Raw genomic sequence first — 25,820 nt, forward strand, 5'->3', positions numbered from 1 at the left:
CTACTTGCCTGTTTTCGCAGGAGATAAAAATCTTCTTTCTGCCATGCAGGTCAGAGTTTGTGTAGTTTAGTCTCGAGTCTGTTTGGGGTTGTCGGGGCCATATTGCTTTACATACCTGGCCTTCCCACAGCCTCCCAAGGGTGACGGTGCCACTGCTCCTGGAAGAGGTTCTGTGAGCAGGGCTTTGTGAGCAGGTCGCTGCTGACTTAGGCAGGGTGTTACGTTCTAGGGACGCCTGGTTCAGGAAAACTCAATGTGCAGAGAAGTTCTTGGGTAACAGTGACTGATTAGGACCTGTTCTTCCCCCGAGAAACATCTTCTCACCATCTTGGGCTTTACTCCAAGTCTCTTCAAGGAGTCAGCCAACATACTCAATTTAAAATTTTCTTTGCTTTGTAGTGTAGCTGATTCTCGGCTTTTCAGGAATACACCATTTGATAGACGAAAATAAGCTTTTTTTTTGGGGGGGGGGTCAGAAAAGCAAAGAAAGTTTTGCCTGTCTAAAACAAAATACAAAACCAAACTCACCCAAAGAAACCTATGATTTCATTTTCTCACAAAATATCAAGGAGGCGCCATTGAAAGCTAGAGAGAAAGAAGTAAAGTCTTATCACATGTGAGCTCTGGGTTTGTGCACTGAGGCTTGTGTTCGGGCTTTGGCCAGCCCTGCTCGGTGACGTTGGCCTGCTGGCCCTCCCCACGTCAGCACAGACTTGTCCAATGCCATGTGCGTATTCTCCAGGACCCACGGGAGATTGATTTTGCTCAGTTTGACCAGATTGGAAACTTCAAGATATGTGTTATTTTCCTCTGAGAGATACAAGTTGTTGTCCTGCCACATGTTAGGCCATTTGGCAATCAGCTCCCAAGTTACCAGCCCATTTAGTCCTCCATGGCCAACATCCTCCCTGGAGCTCCCCTGGCAGAGAGCATGAGAACTCAGGCTGGCCCAGCAGCCAGAGGCCCAGCTCTCCACTGCTGACTTGTACAGGGGGGGTGCAGCAGCTCACTGAGTGTCAGCCCCTCTGGTCATTTCCTGGAGAGTGTGGCCTTAGAGCAGAGGTGCTGAAGTGAGCCCTTCTGCTACACCTGCCACTTCTTCTCTGAGTCTATATGAGCTCAGGCCTCCCAGGGGTTTCTTGGTTTTATTTTCTTTTGTCTCTTTTAAAAATTTAAATACCAACTTTGTACTATCTGAGCTCTCACTACAGAGGGAGAACATGGAGGCCTGAGCTAAAAGGTGGGGAATGGGTCCTGGAACCTTCACCCTTCCCGACCCTCAGTTTGCCCACCCACGTGATACTCGGGCCTTAGTTTAGTCATTTATGAAATGGGTACGTGACCCTACAGAATTTATAAGATCCAGTCTCTCAAATAATTTATGAAAACCCATGAACAAATGAAATTCCTGGATTCATCAATTGTCAACATATGGAAAGACCATTTTCCCTCTTGAGTTAAAAGGGTGGATGAAGTTGCAGGGAGGAAACCCTCCCTCCCCACCATGCCATTCGTCCCCAGCTACCTACCATCTCATGTCTTAAGTTGGATCTTCATGATGTGAAATACTATATCCTTGGAATAGTACAGTAATGTCTAGAATGTTTTGATTGCTTTGGAAACTGCATTTTAAACAAAAGACATTTTTCAGACTTGGGTCTTGGTGACATCAAAGTGCTCCCATTGAGCTCAGAAGAAGAGTGACTTGCTTGTTAAATCAAAACATCGTGTCTCAAGATTTCCTTCTGTGAATGGACTGAGCTGATTGTCAACATGTTCCATGTTCAAGTGAAGGTGGGAACCTCAGCACTGAACGCAGCTTTGTTTTCAATTCAGAACTAGCAAAGTGGACACATTAGCATGTCTGTGTTTGCCACTGAGGTTGAGAGTTTTGGTGGGAGTTAAATACATCACGTTAAAAATATAATTATTAATATTACCATGACGAATAGTATCACAACTGAGAGTATTCACAACACATGACAATTTCACATGCTTTAGCTCTTGGGATTACCCTGAAAATTCCACAAGGGACATGGACTTTGTTTACTGATGACGATCCTAATTCTTAGAGAATGATTTGTTCAAGGTGACAGATGGTCAAGGACTTCCAGACTCTTGACCCAGGTGTCCAGACTTCTGTTTTTAAGATTTATTTATTTATGCATACAAGTACTGGGGTAAAGGCCAGAGGTGTGGGGTGGGAGGATGTTTGTGAGAAGATCCACCAGAAACAGAGTGGGGAACAGCACAGGCAGACTGACTGAAATACATTGCTGAGGTGAGTAGCAGGTGAGTCAGGAGAGGTCTGCTGCGCCATGGGGTTAGCTCCCCGGCCAGCCGGGGATCGGACTCTTGCTATAGAAGCTGCAGATAGCTTCACAGTGCTGTGCTTAACCTCTTGCGCCACCAGGGAGGCCCGTGTCCAGACTTTTGTGTCCCTGTTCCCTCCATCATGTTGTGTACCTTTACAGACACATCTATGTAACTATTTTCATACTTGATTTTTTGTGCCTGCTTCTCCAGAGGGAAACTGGGACAAATGTATGTCATGCTGTCCTGAGCTGCAAAGCGGGGACCAGGGCACTTGTCCTGTCCTGACTTACGGTAAACTGGGTTTTGTTGGCATTGTTCATTTCTGTGGGTAGAGATTCTAGCTCTACAGGCTGATGTGCCTCCTGGGTAGTCACAGATGTATTTCTGAGTATGGAAATTGTATAGAAACAGGTCATCCATCTAATGACATTGTAAATAGTCTGTGGATCTGCCGGTTCTACCTCCTGTGACCATCCTTCAAGCTGCCCATAGGGAGTTATCTGAGCCCAGCCCTGTGCCAACTTGCATGGAAACTGAGCTCAGCATATTTAAATTAATATGGGAACAGTGGTGTCCTCAAGCACTTTCAAAGAACCAGACTCGTTGTGCACTGCCGACCCCCAGGGCTTGGACTTCAGAGCCACTTTGCCTGAACTAAAGCAGCGACATGGTGAGAGCCACCTGCCAGTTCCTGTCACCTTCACAGGAGGGGAATTCTGTATTGATCTGCTTGCCTCTGTGATCCAGAAATCCTTTGCTCCCTGCGGAAGATGTGGGATTCTGAGTCCACAATAGCCTGGAGTCTCATCTCATTGTCCCTTGTCTGCTGCCAACAGGAAATCGCACAGATTGTTCATGTATTTTTCAGACCACTGGTGAATGCTTCATCCTTACCAAGAAGCCTGGTCCCAGCTGTGCCTTCACACACACCCCCTCCAAACATCCCCTCTGCTCAGTTTTCTATATGAAAAGGGGAACCCCATGAGGGCTGGATCCTGGAATATTCTTCCCATCCCCGCTTGCCTCACCAGAACTCCCACCAGCATCAAAGTGGATGGAACTGTTACAGCCAATCTGCTGTTTTATTAGTGTCACTCATGACAGTAATGCCGGAGTTGACATCTGAAATGCAAGAAAGCTTCACTGATAAGCCAAAAAAAGGGTCAAAAACATTAGGTAACTCCCAAGGGCTTAGCTTTTGCCAAAACATTTGTCTCGTACCAAACTAATAATGAGATGGGCTCCACATTCAAGGCATGGGGACTACTGAGAGAGGGTCCGAGGAGAACCAGACGCATGTCTGGGGGATGTGAGGGTGTGTTGGAGAGCACAACGCAGGGGGCACTTCCAGGCCACCTGTCCCAAGGACATGGATGCTTGGACTATCTCCTTTTAGACCCTTCACACGTGGATGAGAACGGGGGACCAATTCTTCCTCCACATCCTCTTTTCCCCTCCCCCCTCAGTTTTAGGACACATCAAAACATGGGGCATCTACACCCAGAGAGAAGTCAGGCCAGTCGTGGGGACCATGCCATGGGCTGTGACACGTGGCAGGCCACACACCATCTCCGAGACCCTCGTCTATGAAGGGCTGAGCAGGACTTCGTGTCTCCTGCAGCTAAAGACAGTGCAGTGCCGATTCCCTAGCCATGCATAAATCTCAGCTCATTATTGTGTTTTTTCTAGTGAGGCCAGATATAAGCAGACAGAGCCTGAGCGTGTCCCCTGGTTGCAGTTCCTCTGTCTATTTCTTCTGACTATGAGGGGCTAGCCCCAGGAAGGTGCAAAGTATGAGCATGTTTCTTAAGAACAGTTTTGCAGGGCTAGTCACAGTGAAGCACTGAGGCCATGGTGGAGACTGGAAACCAGAAACTTTAAGCCAGTTTCTGACAGTTTGCTTTGTGTCGCAGTCATAGAAAATGAGAAATATCGGACAGGTAGCAATCCCTACAGATACATGACCACACATGCATACATGCACACCCACTTTTGTTTTTTACTTTTGCGTGTGGCAAGTGGGATCTTTGAAAAGCTCTTTTTGCAAGTTTAGGGGGACTGCAGAGCTCGGGCTGAGCTCACTGCTCAATGGGAATGACTTAGAACAGGTGCTGTCTGACAGGTGTGAGAGGGTCACATCTCTCACGCCTCCCCTCCAGCAGACAACGGGTGCATCAGGGGCCCAAGGGCAGCTCACACTTTCTCTCAATGCCATCTGTCATCGCTCACTTGAAGCACCTGCTTTGGCTCATGCTTCTCAATGACTTGGTGCTTGAGAGGGACCTGGTACAGTGAGTTTGGGGTAACCCAAGGACACACCAAGCCCAGCGCACTGGCCTTTAGAAAGACCTCTGGAAGTGGGACCTTAAGCAGAGCACCCTGTGATTCTGCCTGTACAGAGTCACCCCCCAAAGCATGGGCTGATCTTGCCCTGTCTGTGTGTCTCTTGGAGGGCAGGCTAGGACTTCTCCTTCCAGGTCCTCATAAGTATCAGTTTCTAAAATTGCTAGATTGCTTCTTGATTTATTCTGAGGAAATGTAGTGTAACTTACAATTAGATCATTTTCTGGACTATGATTGTAGGATTCCCATGACACCCGCCATTCTCCTCTTGGAGTGTAGCAACAGCCTCCTTGACACTGGCTTCCTGCCTTCCTGCGTCCCGGGACCCTGCCACCCACTCCTTGGTCTGCCCCTGTGAGTGAAGGGCCATCTGGGACTTCTGTTAAAGAAAATGTTATTCCTGACACTTGTTCAAAAGTGGTAAGGCTGGGGGCCTCCCTGGTGGCTCAAAGGATTAAGCACCACACTGTGAAGCAATCTGCGAGTTCGATCCCAGCCAGGGAGCTACCCACATGGTGCAGCAGACCCCTCCTGTCTCACCTGCTGCTCCCTTCAGCAGTGTATTTCAGTGGATCTGCCTGTTCTGTTCCCCACTCTGTCCTGGTGAATGCTCTCACCCCCCACACCTCTGGCCTATACCCCGGTTCTTGTATGCATAAATAAATCTTTAAAAAAAAAACAAAAGTGGTAAGGCTCACTTTATTAAAGGAGTGTGCTATAAGAGGGCTTTGCTGTAGGGACAACCTCCACTCTGAATATAGAAAAGTGGGGATTCATAGACAGGGAGCAAGGTTGGGCCAATGGGTAGGACATCACTAAGACAGATTCTTAAAGCAGCCGAGGAGGATTCTGGCTGAGGGCAGCCAGGGGGATCAAATGCCAGGGAGGGGTGCAGGGTCAGGAGCTGGATCAGAATTGGAGGGGGAGCTGATGTGTAGAATGGGAAATTCTGGCTACACTGACTTAGCAGGGTTCTTGCTAAAATTGGACTGTGCTGTATCCCCCAAGTAGACGCAACTTGAAAAAGAGCTCAGAGAAAATTAAGCAGTATTTGGTCAAAGAGTGAATCATCACCTTCCTCCTGTTTGTCCAGCCCAAACTTTTGCCTGGACTCTCAAAATCCCATTTTTTTCTTTGTAAGGGAAGTTGTAGTCACATGGGTGGGGGTAGGGGTGCTCCTTGAATAAGCTGTGGAATGTTTTGCCTTTCCTGGGGTGTTCTTCCCAATGCAAGTCTAAATGAGGGGGACCTGAGAGAAGCCAACCAGTGGGGGATGGGTGCCCTGGGAGCAGATGTCTACCCTGGCTGGGTGAAATCTCGGAGTAGGGAGCTGGCAAGGCTGTATTGAGGGCAGATTAGGAGAGACGGAGTGATGTGGGTCCTGAGAACAATGGAAATCGCAGGATTGGGCCCACACGAAAAATCCAAGAGGGTGCCCAACAGAAACATCTGGTGACGGGGGGGGGGGGCTGGGCAACTGTGGACACCCCTACATTCTACTTGACTCTGCTGAGGTATTAGGGACATAGGGTCATCTTTGAGGACCTATGGGAGCCTCTGTGAAAAAGAGCCAGTCAGATCCAGAGAGACAGAAGAGAAAGTGGGATAAGAAGTTTGTGTTTCATGAGTGAGGAGTTCCCATTGGGAAGGTGAAAAAGTTCTGGAAGACAGATGGTGATGATGGTTGCTCTGGAATTTAAATGTACTAAAGTCATTGTCATGTTATGTATGTATATTTACCACAGCAACAACAAAGGAGCAGCGAAGCAGTGTAGGCATCTGCCACTCAGTGGCACCAATGTCAGGCTAAACATCACCTTGTTCCCTCCATCTGCCCCGGGAGACCTAAGCCACATAGGGAGGGAGGCCAAGGCTCACCCTTGCCCTTCTGAGGGCCAGTCTTGGAACCTCGGTGGTTGGCAGCCCTGCCTTGAATCCAAGGTGGGGCTGAAATTTATGTTGGACTGGACAGTTCAGTCCCTGACTGTGTGGAAGGTGACTGGCAGCAGATATTGAAACTAAGCAAACCCTGGGGGTGGACAGGAGACCCTGTTGGTGGGTCCTCATCTGCGTGCTTATAACTGTAGGACATGACTCATAAACAGACATATGGGAGGAACAAAAATAGCATGGTTGATTTACAGGGAGGCAAAAATGGGGGGGCAGGGAGAGAAGCAGGTCTGGACATGTGGCAGTTCACATGAAGAACAACAGGCCAGCCAGTGTCTTCCAGATGGTCCCTTTGCTCTGCCCATAGGTCCCTCGCTCAGGGGGAGGGGCTCAGCCCCTCATCTGGTGGGAAAAATGAATGCGGGACACACCCAGCCCCGAGCCTGGGAAGCCCCACTGGCTATCCAGAGGGCCTGGGAGTTCAGGGCTTAGCCCCACCACCAGTCTGCTACCTCAAGATGAGCCAAGAGGTCCTAGCAGCTGCCCAAGATACCTTCTGGAATCTGAGAAAGCAGGATGATTTAATATGTGAGTAGGAAAATCTATTTCATAATGTTGCTTTCCAAGTCAGACTATTTGGTTACAGGTTTTGTTCTTCTTTCCACAATTCCTCCCTCCCTCTCTCCTTCCCTCTCTCCCTCCCTCTCCACATCCCCTACTTCCCTCCCTCCCTTCCTTCCACAACAAAAGATACCCCAAAGACAAGATGAAGATTAACTGGGAAAAACATTGCTCTAGCCAAAACAAAACAACATGTCAAAAATGTTTACAAACTGTTAATAAAAATCAAATAACTTACAGAAAAATGGACAGAGCAGATTAAGAGACAGAGGTGCAAATGCAAGTGGTGGATGAAGAAAAAATGACTAATCCTCGTGTGGAAGCTTGAGAAACCAAGTGAACTTAAGAAACTTCTATCATCTGTTTTCCATCATTTTCACAAAAACTGTATGTATGACATCCTCTGTGGGTTAGGATGGAAAGGAAAGAATGTTGTGTATGTTGTTTTCATTGCATGTTTACATGCACACTTGCTTTGCATGTAAAACACACGGTCTTGTGTGTGAGATATGTATGAGATGCACGGCGGCCCAGAGCTGCAGGCACAGAGCCAGAAAATGCTTGAAGAGGTTGGATGCATAGCTTATATGGAACGTTGTTCAGATTATTAAACATATTAAATTAGATTCATATCTGATGAATTGTAGGGTAGTCTATGCGGTGAAATTAAGAAGAGAAATTATACACACACCCACAAACACGCACACACACACCATGATCCCCTTTTTGTAAAATACAGTGAGGACAGACATTTTCTATGTGTGTATGTGTGTGTACATGTTTGTACATGAGGGCTGGGCAGGACAAAAGTGGTGTAAGCTATGCCTCACCTTAACACTGGCTCCATGATGGTGTTAGAAGACCAGGGCAAAGAGAGACAAGAAACACAAAAACTGAAACAAAATGAAACAAATATAAGCATGTACAGTGTTAGCTAAAACTGCACACCTCCATCAAGTGTCTTTTTTTGCAGATGTCAAATGAATATGCATAGTAATTAAAGCAAAACACCAAAAAAGAAAATAAATTGATATGATTAATGGATAGGATTGTGGGCTACAGGTCTTTCTTTATTTTTTAAAATAGAATTGCTTTTGAAAAAATTTAGATTTAGCAGGAAAGTTACAAAGATATTATAGTTCCCACGTACTCTTAACTAAGTTTCCTTTGTCATCAACATGTTACATTATCATAATACACTTGTCAAAATGAGGAAGTTGACATTTGTGTATGACGAGTAAATAAGCCTCAGATTTTACTTGTATTTTACCAGTTTTTCTATTAGTCTTTTAGCTGCAGGATCCCAAGTAGGGCACCCCACTGCTTTTGTTGGAATGCTATGGCAGTTTATTTATTTATTTAAATATTTATTTATTTAAATGTGGGTGGGGTTTGGTGATGCACATCTGAGGAAGTGTGAACCTATTTCTCTGAATCATATGCAGTGATGTAAACCAATGTTACCTCAAAAACAAACAAACAAATCCTTATTTATTTATTTCTGTTTTTTTCCCACTACCTGCCACTTAAACCCTTTATCCCTCCTCACCTTCTTAATTTTTTAAAGGTTTATTTTATTTTTATGCATACAAGACCTCAATATTGGGTTTGATATGATTGTAAATGGTTTGATTGTAAATGGCCAGAGGTTCAGGGGGGTGAGAGGATTCACCAGAGACAGAGTGGGGAACAGAACAGGCAGATTGACTGAAATACACTGCTGAGGGGAGCAGCAGGCGAGTCAGAAGAGGTCTGCTGTGCCATGTGTGTTGCTCCCTGGCCAGGGATCGAACTTGTGCTACAGTGGCTGGGGTTAGCTTTGTAGGTTGCGTCTTAATCTCTTGTGCCACCAGGGAGGCCCTCCTCACCTTCCTAAACTCAGAAACCTCACTACAGTTGTCAATATCCAACTAGTTTATAATTTTGCTTTGTCAGTTCACCCATAGATATTTTACTTATATATGAAATCAAATAATAGTTGTCTTTATCTTTATGATTTTCCTTACTCCCTATAATTCCCTTGAGTTCATTCCATTTTGCAGTAAATGGTGACATTTTATCTTTCCTTATAACAGAATAGTATTCCTTTGGGTGGATATGCCACATCTTAATGCAATCATCTGTCAGTAGACAAGTAGGTTACTTCTAAATCCTAGATATTTTAAATAAAGTTGTAATGAAAATTGCAGCCCATACAATTTTTTGAGGTGCTTGTTTTGTGTTCTGTGGCTATATAACCAATAGTGAGATTGTTGTATTATATGGTACATACATCGTTAGCTTTTAAAGGTAGATTCAGCCTGATTTCCAAAATGATTGTACCAGTTTAATTACTACCAACTAAATATTAGGTTTCCTTTCCTTCTGTTCTCTACATTCTGGTCTCTACATTCTCTCTAGCATTTATTGTTGGGAGACATTTTAATATATGCCATTCTCATGGGTGTGAGATGATATCTCATTGTGGTTTTGCAACTCCCTTATTAAAAGTGATAATGAACATTCTTTCTTATATCTAGTGCCCTGGTATATCTTCTTTGGTAAATCATCTTTTAAGATCTACTGCCCATTTTTTAATTGGGTTTTTTGCTTGTATGTTGTTGTGGAATGAGTTCTCTGTATATTTTGGTTATAACTCTTATTGGTTGTGATGTTGTGAATATCTTCTATTCAGTAGGATGTCTTTTAATCTGCTAATATTTTTTTCATGGTGTAAAAGTTTTTTAATTTGAGGGAGTCACAGTTGTTTATTTTTGCTTTTATTTCCCTTGCTATGGGGTCCAGTCTTGAAAGACAGCTCTGTCACTGATGTCTTGAATCATACCACCAAAGCTTTCTTCTATGTATTTCATTGTTGCAGGTCTTATATGTAAGCCATTAATCCATTTTGAAGTTATTTTGTTCCTGAAGTGATCCAGCTCATTGGAAATGTTTTATGATTCTATATAAATTTTAATATTTTTTCTGTTTCCTTGAAAAATACCATTAGAATTATTAGTTGAAATTGTATTATATCTGTATTTTGCTTTTGGTAAAATAGTCATTTTGACTATATCAATTGACCTTGTCCATGAATATCTTTGTATCTCTTTTTTTTTATTTATATCCTTTAATAGTATCTTATAGCTTTCATTTCATTAATCCTTCACCTCAGATTAATCTCTAGGAATTTAACTCTTTTTGATATGATTGTAAATGGTATTATTTTTTAGTTTATTTCTTCTCACTCAATATTTGTATATGTAAATGCACAGATTTTGGCATGATAATTTTGTAACCTGTCATTTTACTGTATTCTTTTAATGTTTCTAATAGTCTTTTGGTGACATCTTTAGGGTTTTCTATATGTAATATCATATCATCTGCAAATAATAATACTTTCACTTCTTTTCCAGTGTGGGTTCCTTTTATTTCTATTGTAGTTTGCTTTTACATATTGGTGCTCTGTCATTTGGTGAATATATATAAATATATATATATATTTTAAAGATTTATTTATTCATGCATACAAGAACCGGGGTATAGGCCAGAGGTACGGGAGGCTGAGAGGATTCACCAGAGACAGAGCAGGAAGAAGAACAGGCAGACTGACTGAAATACACTGCTGAGGGGAGCAGTGGGAGAGACAGGCGAGGTCTGCCGCACCATGTGGGTTTCTCCCTGGCTGGCCGAGATCAAACCCGCTCTGCAGAGGCTGCGGACAGCTCCACAGCACTGCACTCAATCTCCTGCGCCGCCAGGGGCGGCCCCTGGTGAATATATATTTATACATATTTGCTTGTCGAATTAGGCCCTTAATCATAACATGATATCGCTCTCTAGCTTTTCTCTTATTCCCTGTGTCCCTCGTGCCCAGTTCCATGCCTTGTATCACATGTACATGAGAGAAGGAAAGAAACAAGGAAAAGCCACCTGAGTCTGTCTCCCAAGTATCTTCTGTCTTATTGTTATTCCTCAGTTGATGCTGAGGACTATAGGGGTTCTTTGTGTCCTTTTATGGTGGGTAAAATGTATTTCTTTTTTGGTTAAGATATCTGTGAAATAACTCATCTCCATAGTTGCATTATTTATAGTAGCCGAAAATAAGTATAAACAACATTAAATGGCCATCCATGTATAAATGAACAAAATATTTTTCTGTATATATATATATATTATATATATATATATATATATATATATACACACACACACACCATATTTGGAATGGGGTGGAATATTATTCAACTTTTAAAAAGATAGGAGATTCTCAAAACTACCATGAGATACCATCTTACACCAGTGAGAATGGCACATATTAAAAAAACTAGCAACAACAAATGTTGGCGAGGTTGTAGAGAAAAAGGAACTCTTCTGCACTGTTGGTGGGAGTGCAAACTGGTCCAACCACTATGGAGAGCTGTGTGGAGATTTCTGGACCTACTAAACATAGAGCTTCCATATGATCCAGCAATTCCACTCCTAGGTATTTACCCAAAGGACACAGAAACATCAATTCCAAAGAACACCTGCACCCCTATGTTTATAGCAGCACTATTTACAATAGCTAAGCTTTGGAAACAGCCCAAATGTCCAAAAATAGATGACTGGATCAAGAAGATGTGGTACATACACACCATGGAATATTACTCAGCATTCAAAAAAGATAAACACATGCAATTTGCAGCAACATGGATGGTGCTGGAAGGGATCATGCTCAGCGAAATAAGCCAGAAAGAAAAAGAAAAATACCAGATGGTCTCACTCATAGCAGGAACCTAGAAAACTTAAATAAGGGATCAGGAAAATGAATTACTATAAGAAAGTGAAAATCAAAATCAACAAAAAACTATGAACCAGAGACACTTTTTGGGGGGTGGGGGCCGGGAGGGGAGGGATTGGGGTCAGAATGGGGCATGTGCAGTTGTATGGGGGAATATAAAAATAAAATTTATTTAAAAAAAAAAAAGAAAGTGCATATTGACTACATAAATTAAGAAAACATTTTATTATGTTTAAAAAAAAAGATAGGAGATTCTGATAAATGATACAACATGAATGGAAATTAATAACATTATGCTAAGGGAAATAAGTCAGTCACAAAAGGGCAAATACTGTAGGATTCCACTTGTATGAGGGACCTAGAATAGTAAAAATCACAGGAACGGAAAGTAGAAAGATGAGTCTCAGGGACTGGGGTAAAGGGATGGGGAGTTGTTTAATGGTGATAAACTTTCATTTGGGAAGGTGACAAAATTCTCTGGATGGATTGTGGTGATGGCCTCACAACAATGGGAATGTACTTAATGCCACTGAACTGCACGCTTAAAGAAGTTAAAATGGTAAATTTATCAACACACTTGACCACAATTTACAACATGTTTTTTTTTTTAATGCCTGTGAAAATTATCTTTGGACACTGGTTTACAAGGTGACTAAGGTAACTAAGCACCTTGTAAAGAGTTCTGTCCTTTGTGCTTGAAAAGTAGAAAATAATCATTAAATTCTATTAAGTGTGGACTCCCGGATGACAAAGGACACAGAAGAACCCTGGGGACCAGTTCATTTCCATTTGTACTGTGACAACAAGGAGGAAGCAACAGAAATGAAAGTCAACAATGGGATAAAAACCTCTTGAAAAGGGCAAATTGGAGTGCCTAAGTCTGGGGTAAACAATGAAAGAAAAACTATGATTGTTCCTGTGTGGTTCGTCCCCTGAGAGGATGGCCCCCCTCAATCACCATGCACTTGGAGGATGGAGGGCACTTTCCACCATGGGCCTGCTCACACAATCATCCCCTGAGGCCTCAGAGAAAGGTAGTGGAGTGATTCATCCAGAACTATACAGCATCCTGCATTGTACCCACCCATCAACGTATCCACACCGGAAGGACACAGCCCATTCAAATTCATTGACAGCTGGCAAAATTGTAAGAGGTGCACTCAATTTTTTTTTCAAAAGCTTAGCCCCATTTAATAAAATGAAAAGTAGAAAAGTAGATTAAGGAAACAGTAGGATGCTGCATAGGCTCTGAATGAAATGCAAACAGGAATTATTTCATAACTGAGGTACAATGTTAGACACTTGGTATGAGTGGTGTTTAGGAGTGGGAATTTCATGTCAATTTCTCATGAGTTATTTATTTGTGTTAATGAGAGTACTTCATCGGGAATAAAGGATTAGTTCAAAGAAGTTTTTAGGATGATTTAAAACCTAATACAATGGGATTAGTTTTCTACTGCTATATGCATCTTAGTGACTTTCAACAGCAAATGTTGATTATCTCAGTTTATGTGGAGCCCAGGAGTGCTTCAGTTGGGGGGTCCTAGCTCAGGGTCTCGGAAGCACTCCCTGTGGTTGGGAGTTTTGCTCCAAGCTCACTCCCTGGCTGTGGTCAGGATGCTGCTCTTCCTTTGCAGATGGCTATTGAAGGTCTGTTCTCATGGGCTGTGACTTGGCTACTAGATATTTGTCACAGGGCCCCTTTGGGGCATCTCACAGAGGGATCAGCATTTCACTGGCCCAGTGCTTATTCAAGAAGAGGGGACTCCATGGTGCTGTGGATTCCTGCAGGTCCTGGGGGCTCTTCCCCAACTGCTGGCCACAATGAACATGGAAGGTGGTAGCTCCCTTTGCTGGAGGCTCCATGAGTTAGAGAAGGTGGAATAGCCTTGGGATTTGGGGTCCCTTTTTTCTGACAAGAAGCCTCCCTGTGGGAGTCAACTTGTCTAGTGAGTAAGTGGAGGGGAAGTAATGAGCAGGGGTGAATCTAGGCCTTTTTGAGGGAGCCCTGACCTCACTGCTGTGGGCAGGGACAAACATCTTCTCTAACTTTGGGAGCTGGTGTCTCTGATTTCCACAGGTGGGCCTAATAGTGCATCAGAGGAAAATGGGGCTGTGGGGGATGAATCAGAGATTCAGGCGCTGACCCCCTCCTGGGTCTTGTTTGCAAAGTCACCCCCTCTCTCATGTTCCACAGAACAGCTCGGCCAGGGGAGGTCCGTTTGCCTCGATGGGGTGCTTTATAGAGAGAACAGCTGTTGAATGCTGTTGTGAGCCAGGCTAAGTTGTGAGCAGGCTAAGTGCTTTCCTGAGTCACCTCACTTCTTCCTGATGCCAGCTTCATAGAGGGCCTGCTGTTTTACCTCTAGTTTTAAATCTGAGCCATCTGTTTGCAGGCCTGGGGCCAGCGGGTGGGAGAACCCAAAGCTGGTCTGGACCCCCAGGCTTCACTTCTCTGATTAGGTTTACTGCACTGTCCTTTATGTTCATTATGCTTTCTCTATAAAGATGTGCAAACAAGTATTTGTATACTATATATAAATAAATATTTATAAATTTTTAAAAGAAATTCCAAGGCACACCCATGAGAGTAACCATAGTGGCCAATTCTGATACAAGGGTCACTTCATACTAGCTAGTCAGCTAGGGGGCAGGCTGATCCTCTACTTCCCCACTTCTCTGAGGCCTGGTCTCTGCCCCACCTGGTAGTGGGGTCTCTGTGACTAAGACTCTCCCTTGTAGGCCCTGCCAGAGGAGCAGGCCCTCTGGGGAGGGGTGTGAGAAGGGCCCTCCTGATTGAGAGGCTTCCACAGAGGGGCCTCCTGATCCTTCCAGGGTGGGTGCTTCATCCACCCTCACAGTGCTGGGTGGCAGAGGTGCTATGAGGGCCACTGGCACCCTTTTCAAGCTCTGTTAGATACGCCCCTGAACATAACACCACAGTGAACAAATGCACCTGTGACCTGGATACAGTGTTACAAGAGAGGGCTGCTGCAGGAAGGGACAGCTGTGGCTTACATTGATGCAACAGAAAGTGCTCTTTGTAGGTATCAATTCCCAAACTCAAAGCATGGCCAAGCAGAAGGCAGGCAGGCTTTTCATTATTGTAACTGGGACAATGAACCAGCACTGCTTGGATGATAAAATCAAAACTCCTGTGGTCCCTATGAAATGTATTCAGTGGGGATAGTTTCACCTGCTCCGGGATGAAATCTGGAAGGCTCTGTGACCTCCCTGCTCCCTCTCACCTGGTGGACAATACTAGTGAGTTGAATTACGCACTGTCTCTGTTCACATACCAGCGTCTAAGTCATTCTCTACCTCTGTCCCCCCACCTGGCACTTTGGTCGGCTGCTTGTAGAAACAGCCCAGCCTTCTCCAGGTGACATGAATTCGACCTTGACACTCACAGATCTTTGCCCTGGCAGGGGAGTGTGCTTCCCTATTGCCAGGGCAACCTCTAGCACAGCCCTGCAGTCCTGCCTCCTTGAACCCCACCCTGTGAAAATCCCTCTGTTGAGTGTGGGCTGGACCTGATCTCCAACAAGTAGTACGTAGCGAAAGTCATAGGATACCACTTGTTAGATTAGGTTATAGAAAGATTGTAATTTTTTTTTACTCATATTTCTTTGCAGATTCATCTGGCTTTTGCTGCATCAATGTACCTTCTCTTTTTATTGCTGAGTAATGTTCCATGGTGTGGAAGAACCACACTTTATTTAACTATTCCTCTGTTGTAGGACATCAAAGTTATTTACAGTTTAGGGCTATTTGAAGTAAAACTGTGTGAACATGTGTGTACAATTATATTTTTTAATGTGACCTGAAATCTTCATTTCTCTGGGAGAAATGTTCAGGAGTATAATTTCCAGGTAATACAGTAGTTGTGTGTTTAGTTTGAGAACTAAATGTTTGCCCAGTTAGCACTAAATATGTTAAGCTTGACTTATCTGGAGAGCCCACTGGGATTGGCTCCCACCCTTCCCGTGGTCTCCAGGACCTGGTTGTGGGGGAGAGAGACAGATGGGCCACTTTCACAATCTGTGTCCTTGTGTTGTGCTGGTAGATCATCCAGATTTAGCAAATCTGCTTTGCAACCAGCCAGGGGATCAGTACCCTCCCAGGCAGGCCGCCTTTCACTCACCTGTCCTTTGTCTACATCCTCACCTGCTTGTGTATCACTTAAAGCTATAACTAAACACACAAAGGCTCATGCACACACACAAGACACACATGCCTAAGCACATGCACGCACATGTATATGTGCACCACACACCTGTGTCACAACACATTTGCACGTGCACACTATTGCACACATGTGTATGCATGAACACACTGGTGTGCACAGTGCTTACACACAAACATGATGCCATAAACACATGCACACACACCTATGTAGGGTAAATGAGTTAATCAGATTTTTTTATATCCTCCCACCACTAGCCTCTCTGACAAGGACCTGCGGTTTTGTGCTGCTGCCATGATTATGGATACCCAGCCCCAAAGAGCATGGGCATACCCACATGTAGGTGCACACACCTAGCCTAAAAGGACAGGGATAAAAGTGTGGTGTCTCTCTGAGGTGAGACTGTAAGATGAAATGATTGCAAGACAACCACGAGATGATGAGGCTATGAGGAGACACTAGACTGAGAGAGAGAACACCAGAGAGAACTCAGAGAGAGAAAGTGCAGATTCTCAGGGGACTGGGTGGCTCGGTTGCCTACCAAGTCTTCCAGCCCGCCCCCCCCCCGCCTTCTTGCTTGTCACCTGAACAACCTACAAATGCACACATACATACACATAGGCACACATAGACATGACTTTACATCAATGTGTACACACACATACCTGTGCAAACACATGTACACACACACATACACATGAAGACACAAGCAGAGGAGAGACCATGTCAAGACAGGTAGAGGGTGAAATAATGTAGTCAAAGACAAGGTAGGAAGGACACTGCTGGGGCCCTCCAGAGGGCACGCAGCTCTGCCAACAGTTTTATATCAGACTTCTGGCCTCCAGAGCTCCGAGACAATAAATCTCTGTTGTTTTAAAACCACCCAGTTAGTGGTATTTAGTGATAGTAGCCCAAGGAATCTAATAATAGTCCTCAAAAATAAGTGGTAATAATCAACACATAAGTGAAGTCCATTATCCAGCTGACCCAGAAAACCGCAGGCTAAAAAGAGTGAATCTGATAACAGGCACCTGGGAGCTAAGCTCTGATTCAGACACATTAAACCATGCAGGAGCTGACCCAAACATCAAGCAGGAGACAGAAAGAACCATCTGGTCATGCACAGAAAATGCCTCTGGTTCTGGACATCAGAGTTCTCCAGTGGTAGCAGAGAATTCTATGGCTTTGCAGGCAACACTGTGTGCTGTGGTTTGACTGGCGTCAGCTCTGGGAAGGTCTGCTGCACAGCATGCTAGGGCATCCTGCCAGGGCTGGACAGGGAGTGGGCAGGGGTGGGGCTGGGATGAGGGCACTTCAAAGTTGGGGAGCATGGCAAAGATTAAACCAGCCATCTTGGAGGGCAATTGGCAGACTGATATTTTAGAAGTCTATATCTTGAGTCACCCATTTGATATTCTGAAACACATACACTGATTTAAAATAGTTCATGTTTAAAAAGCTTCTTTGATTCAGATTGCCTTATAAGAGAATGTTCTGCCTTTTGTTCTCACTCTAGTGCTTTTCATTGAAGTTGACATCCATTGCTTGACAGTGACCAATGCTCAGGGCATGTAGCTCACAAGTCGCCTTTGGAAGTGTGATCATGCAGGCTGGTCCTTGAGCAAGGACTCATGTACAATGCACAAGGAAGCAGAGTGCCTTTTGCCCACGCAAAAGATCCCTTGCACCACCAGAGAGGAACAAAGAGGATTACCTCGCTCCGAGCAGCCAGGTGAGCAGCTTACCTAGAGCTGCTTACCTCAACATGAGACTTGACTTCCCTCTACGTTGTCTCCAGCACAGATCCACATGCAGAAAACATACAGAGGTATCTGCCTTGGTGGTAGGGCCCTTCAACCCAGACAGAGAGGTGCCCTGAATAGCTTGGCATGCAATTAACCAGCTTCCCTAAACTGGTCTGTGTGGGTTGGTTTATATCTCCGTCTGGGGGTGTTAAGACTAGAGGTGGTGACTAAATGGCTGTTGCATTCCTGCCCGTAAACAAACCTCTTGTTCTCACTAGCTTGTACAAACTTTCCACTATCTTTCCCCTCCATTCTTTTCCAGCTCTTCTCTGAAACTTGGTACCCTCAGCTCATGAAACTTTGAATTCAGATCCTGTTGTAAAGATAAAATATAGTTAATCCCATGTTTTTAGAGATTATGTGTTCTGTTCTATTTTCCATCCTGCTGAAAACCGTCAGTGCTATTTATACTCTCTGGAGTAAAATGAATCACTGTCTAATTCAGGAGGAGGTTTTAAGACCATCTAAGCAGTTGGTAGATTTTAGGCCAGATTAAAAAAAGACTTTCAGGTTCCCTTAAAGCAACGCACGGTCTTGTCATTCTAGTAAATGTGTATTGTGCCCCCTGCGTTGCTTTTCACCAGCTCTGTCACTCACAACTGTGTGGTCACAAATAATTTTAATTTAATTTTTCTGAGTGGTTATGTCATCATAATTTAATTTTGAATAAAAACAATAACAATGATTGATATTGTAAGAAAAAATTAAATGGCATGATCACCACTCAGGGGACCAGAGAATCGGTGCTCAATTAAGCACATCTTTCCTTTCCCTTGACATTTAATAACGTATTTGGTCTTGAATATCAAAAATATTGCCCTCTTTTCTCAAGGAGTAAAAGACTTACATTATCTGCTATGACATGTGAGGTGCAACCATGGGCTTGTTGACTTGCATGGAGCCTCTGCTTGTGTCTGGTGGGGATGGCCCAGACCACTCCTCTTGGGAAACAGCAGCGCTGTCCTGAACTGAGGACTCTAATCGGCCTCCTTTCTTGTTCAAGGACACTGATATCCGTGGCCATTCCATAGAAGATCTCAGACTTCCTTATTCTCTTTCATATCCACTGTCTGGATCCTCATCCAGTTATATTATTTTCTTTTTAACATTGTCTCTATTCCTCTCCAATCCATCTTATGCATCATTGCTCAATAACCTCTTAAAAACATCACCATCATAGTCCTTCCCCCCAACCCTTCTGTTTAGTGTTCTGGTCAGGTTTCACCAGTCCAAACCCTGTCATATAATCTCTACTCTCTGCTCTCAGTATATTGGCCTCACAGTTTCAGCTGCAACTGTCAGGGAACTAACATAACCAGCAACTCAGAAGAGCCTTGGAGGTCTCTGACTTTATGCCTCTACCCCATCCCAGGGTTCAGCTGCAGTTCTTAACAGGGAGCCAGTTGTTCCCAACACATATCTTCTCATCCTCAATATTATATTTCCCAAGGAGAACTTTTTTATGCTGCTACCTGACTTAGAATATTCACTCTGGATTCAAAGGGTAAAGGGAGGCAATATACACATTGGCTGGAGGAGGCAATGAGCTGTGGGGAACACAAGATGGTAAACCAGGGGGGCAGCATTATTATTTTGGAACAGGTCCAAAGAGGAAGGCAATGGCAGAAGATCACAGTTTGTTGCTAGGTAGAAATTAAAATAAGAAAGTGAGAATAATTAATGTAAATTATACCAAAGACAGAAAACAGGAGATTCCCAGAAATGTTACAGAACATATTTGAGAGAGGAGAGTGGAAAAGAGCAAAGGATTTATTGTGAAGTGATAGCTCCTAAAGATGTTTCCAGAAACAGTAACTCAACCCTCGGAATTGGATTTCCAAGATCCAAGCTCCTGGAGAAACAGCTTGTTGACAAAAGGGACTGAAATGTTACATCCATGACTCAACTATCACCTGGACCATATGCTAATACTGAGTGTATAATCCTACATTTCAGAATTTGTACAAGAACCAGTAACCACCCCTTCCCCCAACATGAGTTTTATGTCTGTTGGTGGCACAGTCTCCAGCTTCCTGTCTCTGGCCACTTCCTTCTGCACACCATGTCTCATTGCTACTTTTTATTCTGAGAACCCAAGGAGGTGCACCATTGGTTGCTTTACACAGGTTTGATCCCACAAGGGCAAAACAAGGGCTCAGTTGAGAGTTACAGTGGCCAAAATAATAGCAGTTTAAGCAAGTGCATCTCAAACTTTAAAATACATGGAAACCACCCAAAGTTTGTATTAAACACAGATTTTATTGATATACAGATACACAGACAAGCAGGAAAGAATTTCTGAATTCCTGACAAGTTCTGCTGGCTCAAGGAATGGACTCTGAGGGAGAAAGGTGTCAGCAGCACAGGCACTTAACTGTCTTTTCCGTGAAATGGCTGGAGGGTAGATTGCTCATGGAACCCTCCATCAACTCCCACATCGCTGCTCCATTGTGGAACCTGCATTCCCACCTCAGAGTTCTCAATGGTTGCTGAAGATCCTGCCATTGTGTCCACATCCAACCAACAGAAAGGAAGAGGTGGTGACTAGGCAGAGGCAAGTCTGTCACCGTGTTGTCCCTTAAGGAGCACTGTAAGCAGCTGTTCCATGACACTTAGGAACAATACTTTGGTCAGACTGCTGAAGAATACTGACAAACATCATCTCTGTCATATATATGAAGTGTCCAGGTAACAGCTATTAGTTTTTTGTCAGTGTAGACTAGATGAATGGGTATTAGGGAAAACCCCAATTTAGTCTATGTTTCTGAGAGTTTAGGGAGATATCAGGCATTTATATAGGAGATGTATATTATAATTATAGGAAGTGTTATTTAACAACAATAGCCCCAATAATGGAAAACAATTACATAGTAGGCATCATGGAGCAGTAATGTTCCAAGTATTTTACATGTTTTGATTCACTTCTTAAAATAGCCACACGAGGGAAGTGAAGCAACAGAGGAAGTAACTGCTTGGGTCACACAGGAGGTTAGTGACCAAGTGAGTTGTCCAGACACCATAACCTTGACCCGCTGGTTTACTGGCAAATGTTTAATGACCTGCTCTCCTAACAAAAATGTCCTGTTTTGAAGATTTTGCCAAATCCTGTAGTGTAAATGCTTCAAGCTACCAACATGACATCAATGAGTTGGAGTCAGGAAGAAATCCTTGTGAATTGTGTTATAACTCGATTCTTCTGATCCTTTTTTATAGCCTTATACAGCATTCCCACCACATGGATGCCATAGGGGTAAGCAACCTTAAGAGAATAGACGTAAAATGTAGCAAAAATTAGAAAGTAGTAAGTTTTAAGAGTTTGTTGCCTTTCTTTTTAAAATGCTTTATTTTATTGTGGGTTTCTATCACTGAATCTTGAATAGTCCCCAAGTTTAATGACCAGCTTATAAAATTCCTGACATTTTAATAATTGGCTTTTGTGATCCAGAATAAGGCGACTCTGGCCACTACTGCCTAAACCGGCATGCTTTAAAAACAACTTAATGCTCAATATGACATATCTGTGCCCTTAAAAATTATGTCTTTTTGCCAGTGCAGCTGAGATTTTTGCCTCAAAAGCAACAACTCAACGACCCTCCTCATTTCTAACTTCTTTGCCTCAACATCTCAGGAGTAATAAATAAAATGTAAACCACACCTAAAAAACTCTCATGTTTATAAGAATTGCTTAGCTCTCCTTTCCCAGTTCATTCTCCCTCTGACTCATACAAGCTGTGCATATGACTTATCGAGGAAATAACTGCCCCTTCATAGGGGCATTTGGGCACCAGCTATAACAGTTCTTTCCACAGAATTTTAGAATGGTCCATCCCATGAGGCCCATATCAGGGGTGATAGCCTTTAACTTAGAGAGCTGTGTCTGCATCATGTGAACTCACGGAGGAGAGGGTCCCTTAGCATGTTCACCATGTCAGGGTTCATCCTTCTGCAGGGCTGCAGGATCAGTGTGAGGCTCTACTGTCAGACTTGCCAGAAAAATTGAATGGAGTGCCGCCTGTCAGCTCTGTTCCCCGGCGGCTGTTCCCTAGAGCATCATTATTGTAACTACTTGGCATTTCAAGGAGATTCTTTTTGAAGAAAGTGTCCCATCCTTCAAAAAAATTCAGCATCCCTCGTTATTAGAGAAATGCATATCAAAACTATAATGGAATGTCACCTTATACCTGTTAAAAGGCTATGATAAGAAAAGATAAGAAACATGTTTGGTGAGATTATATAGAGAAGGGAATACTTGTGCATTGTTGGTGGAAATGTAATTAGTACAGTCATTATGGCAATTCCTTAAAAACATTAATAATAGAGGGCCTCCCTGGTGGCGCAAGGGGTTAAGCACCACACTCTCAAGCAATCTGCAGCCTCTGCAGCATGAGTTCAATACCCAGCCGGCCTGGGAGAAACCCACATGGCACGGCAGACCTCTCCTGTCTCGCCCGCTGCTCCCCTCAACAGTGTATTTCAGTCAGTCTGACTGTTCTGTTCCCCACTTTGCCTCTGGTGAATCCTCTCTCACCCTCCTGCATCTCTGGCCTGTATCCCAGCTCTTGTATGCATAACTAAATCTTAAAAAAAAAATTAATAATAGAACTAGCATATGGCTCTCAGCAGTTCCACTGCAGGTTATTTACCTGAAAAATTTAAAAACACTAATTTGAAGAGATACATGCACCACCATGTTCATTACAGCACTATTTACAATAGCCAAGATATGGAACAAACTATGTGCTCATCAGGGGATGACTGGATAAAGAAGATGTTCTGTGTGCACACAATGGAATATTATTCAGTCATGAAAAAGAGAAAATCCTGCCATTTGTGACAACATAAATGAGCTTTAGGGTATTCAGCTCAGGAAATAAGTCAGATGGAGAAAACAGATGCTGTATGATTTCACTTATATGTAATAAAGAAACAAACTCAATAAGAACGAACAAAACAAAGCAAACTCTTACGTTATAAGAACAAAATTTTGTTTATCAAAAGGTAAGGGGTCAGGGGAGTCAGCCAATCTGGTTAAAGGGGTCATTGTATGGTGCTGGACGGAAATTAGAATTTTGGTGATGAACAAAATAGAGTATATACAGACGTCAAGTTATAAGGCTGTATACCTGAAACTATATAGTATTATAAACAAATGTTATATCAGTTAAAAACATAATTAATTGAAAACCATAGGCATATGAGATGAGATGAGAGGAAATTATTTGCAAATGCTTGGAATCCTGATTTCTCTGGCCAGTTAAGCTCTGTTTCTTATCCTTTAAGATTCAGTGCAGGGATCATTTGCTTTCAGCGACCGTCCCTATTATGTAGACTGGGACCCTGTCATGGCACCCTGAGCTCTTCACTCTTCACTCAAAGCCTTTATCTCACATTTCACAGTTACTATTGCGTGTATTTCTTGCTGGATGATAAACTCTATGATAATATGGACTGCAATTATGGATTTTTTATATCTTCCAAAGTGACTGGCATCAAATAGATGCTCAGTTACTGGTTGTTTAATTTGATGACTAGAATTTTACATAAATGAAACAAGATGCCTGCCTGGGGCACCGCTCCAATTTGGACAATTAACTGTACTGTAATCAACATATTTACAGCTAAGGAGCTAGTGGCAAGAATGTTTCTGAGTCCTGGTAAACTTTCTCTATAGGGAGACCGAACTGACCAGTGTTTTTCCTCTCTTCTTAGGTGTGTTCACTCCCTGGTAGGCTCCTAGTGTGTCGAGTGAGAATGAAGACTTGGGTTGGTCTAACCTGAACAAAATGAACAGCCTAGGGCACTTCTGTCATTTTGAGTTTCAGCTTTCAATAGGACTGTGATGAATAAGCTAGTCTTGAACAAATCTTATACTAACATAAGTGACCAATGATCAGAAGCTCGGAGACACATGGTGAAAGTCAGTAATTTGGAATCTTTCATCATCAAGAATAAAGTTGGCCAAAGGAACATAAATAAGGAACTCTGAACTTTCTATTTCAAAAGTTGTCATTGGTTTACCCCAGGAAGATTTTTGTGCCTGCTTTGATTTGGTTCCTCTTCACCTCCTCAAAATTGTAGGGAGCAAAACTTACAGAGTCAACCAGACAGCAACCACTAAGGACATTTCAGGTTTCAAGCATCTATTGCTGCACATAAAAATACCCCACACCTAATGTCCTAAATCAGCCCTTGTACTCACTGTGCGCAAAGATTCTGTAGTTGTGAATTCAGACTTTGCTTGAGGGTTCAGTCCTCTATAGTTGGAGCTGGAACCACCTAGAAACTTTCTCACTACCGTGTCCAGCATCTGGGTTGGAATGATTCCAGAGCTTGGTCAACAAAGGCTCTCTTCCCTTGTGCCCATACATGGTCTCCCCATGCATTCAGGTTTCTCACACAGCAGAGGCTGGATTCCACCTGAAATGGAGCATTTTCAGAGAAAGGGTCCAGAGAACAAGTGCACTGAGAGAGGCAGGCAGAGGCCCATGGCCTTGGCCTTTCCCAAGCCAGCATCAGCACGCCTGTGCCATACAACAACAGCCTCTGCTCTATCAATGCCCAGCATTCTCATTGATCCCAAGCAGTTTCCCAAGGGCAGCTCAGCTCCAAAGGAAGACAACTGCACCCCAGTTTTAGTGGGGGAGGAGGGAGGTGCTTACACTGTACAATGGCATGTGAGATGAGAAGTATCTCAGCTCTAGCTGGAGAACAAAGCCTCGCAGACTGGTGGTGGCCTGAACAACTGAAATTTATTACTCATAATTCTGTAGGCTGAAAGTCCAAGGTTGAGGTTCTGGTCAGTTCAGTTTGTGGTGAGGTGTGTTTGCCACCTCTTTCCTGCATCCTCATATGACCTTTCCTCCAGGTCTGAGCATGGAGAGAGGACTCTCTGGTGTCTGTTACAAGGACATTAATCCTATGGATCAGGGTCTCCTCCTTATGACCTCGCTTGACCTTAATTACTTTCTAGAGGCTGTCTCTCTCTATACAGTCACAATGGGGTTCAGAGTCTCAACACATGAATTTGGGGGAGGTACATTAATTCCACAGCAGGATATTATTGCATCTGTCTTTGAAAATGGGCTCTTCCCTGCCAATAAAGTGAGACAACAGCAAGAAGGAGGGTCAAAATCTAACTTCTCATAATATTTTGACCTGTCTTTAAGTGACAAAAAAATAAAAAATAAAAAAGTTTGCCCACAAAGGACAGTTTCTAGGGAAAAAGCTCCAGCATTCCCTAGTGGAAAAAAGAATCTCTAAAGTAGAAATCATATTTTACTGGGTTATAGTGTACCCACTACTAAGGAATTGTGGGATATTTTGCAATTATTTCACTGAATTTTCGCATCTAAAAATTAAAAGATGCCTAAATATTCCCTGAAATCTTCCTGTCTCCAAAAAAATACGTGTTTCTGTGGCTTCTCCACTGGCCACATCCTGACTTCCCTCAGAGCTCAGGCTATTTTTCCCTCTAGTTCTCTGCTTCCTCTCTTTCCTCCTTCCCTGAAGGTTAACCTTTACTACTTTTTGGGGTCACACTCAATATCTACTCCCAGGGAAAATTTTCACCTTCTTCATAATTCAGTTTCTATTCATTCATCATCCTGGAGGCTTGGTCATGGAATTGTGTTGGAGGAAGAACATTTCTCCAAAATAAATAGAAAAACAATATTTGACTCCATATCCTTGTTTATGAAGAGCAAAAAGGATTCTTTAGCCCAGAGATTGACCTATGAAATTTTGGGGCCTCTGGATACCTCCAGGCCTCTGTTATGATGGAGCTGATGGATATGGTCAGGAATGCCACTGAGGGTCAGTGATACCACCTGCACTTTTGGGTGCTGTGCAGATACCCCTGATGAAGGGTGACCCCATTCTGCATCACAAGCTGTGAGCC

The sequence above is a fragment of the Talpa occidentalis genome, unplaced genomic scaffold, assembly GCF_014898055.3.
Source record: "Talpa occidentalis isolate TD23 unplaced genomic scaffold, MPIMG_talOcc4v2.1 talOcc4.7, whole genome shotgun sequence".
Taxonomy (NCBI): domain Eukaryota; kingdom Metazoa; phylum Chordata; class Mammalia; order Eulipotyphla; family Talpidae; genus Talpa; species Talpa occidentalis.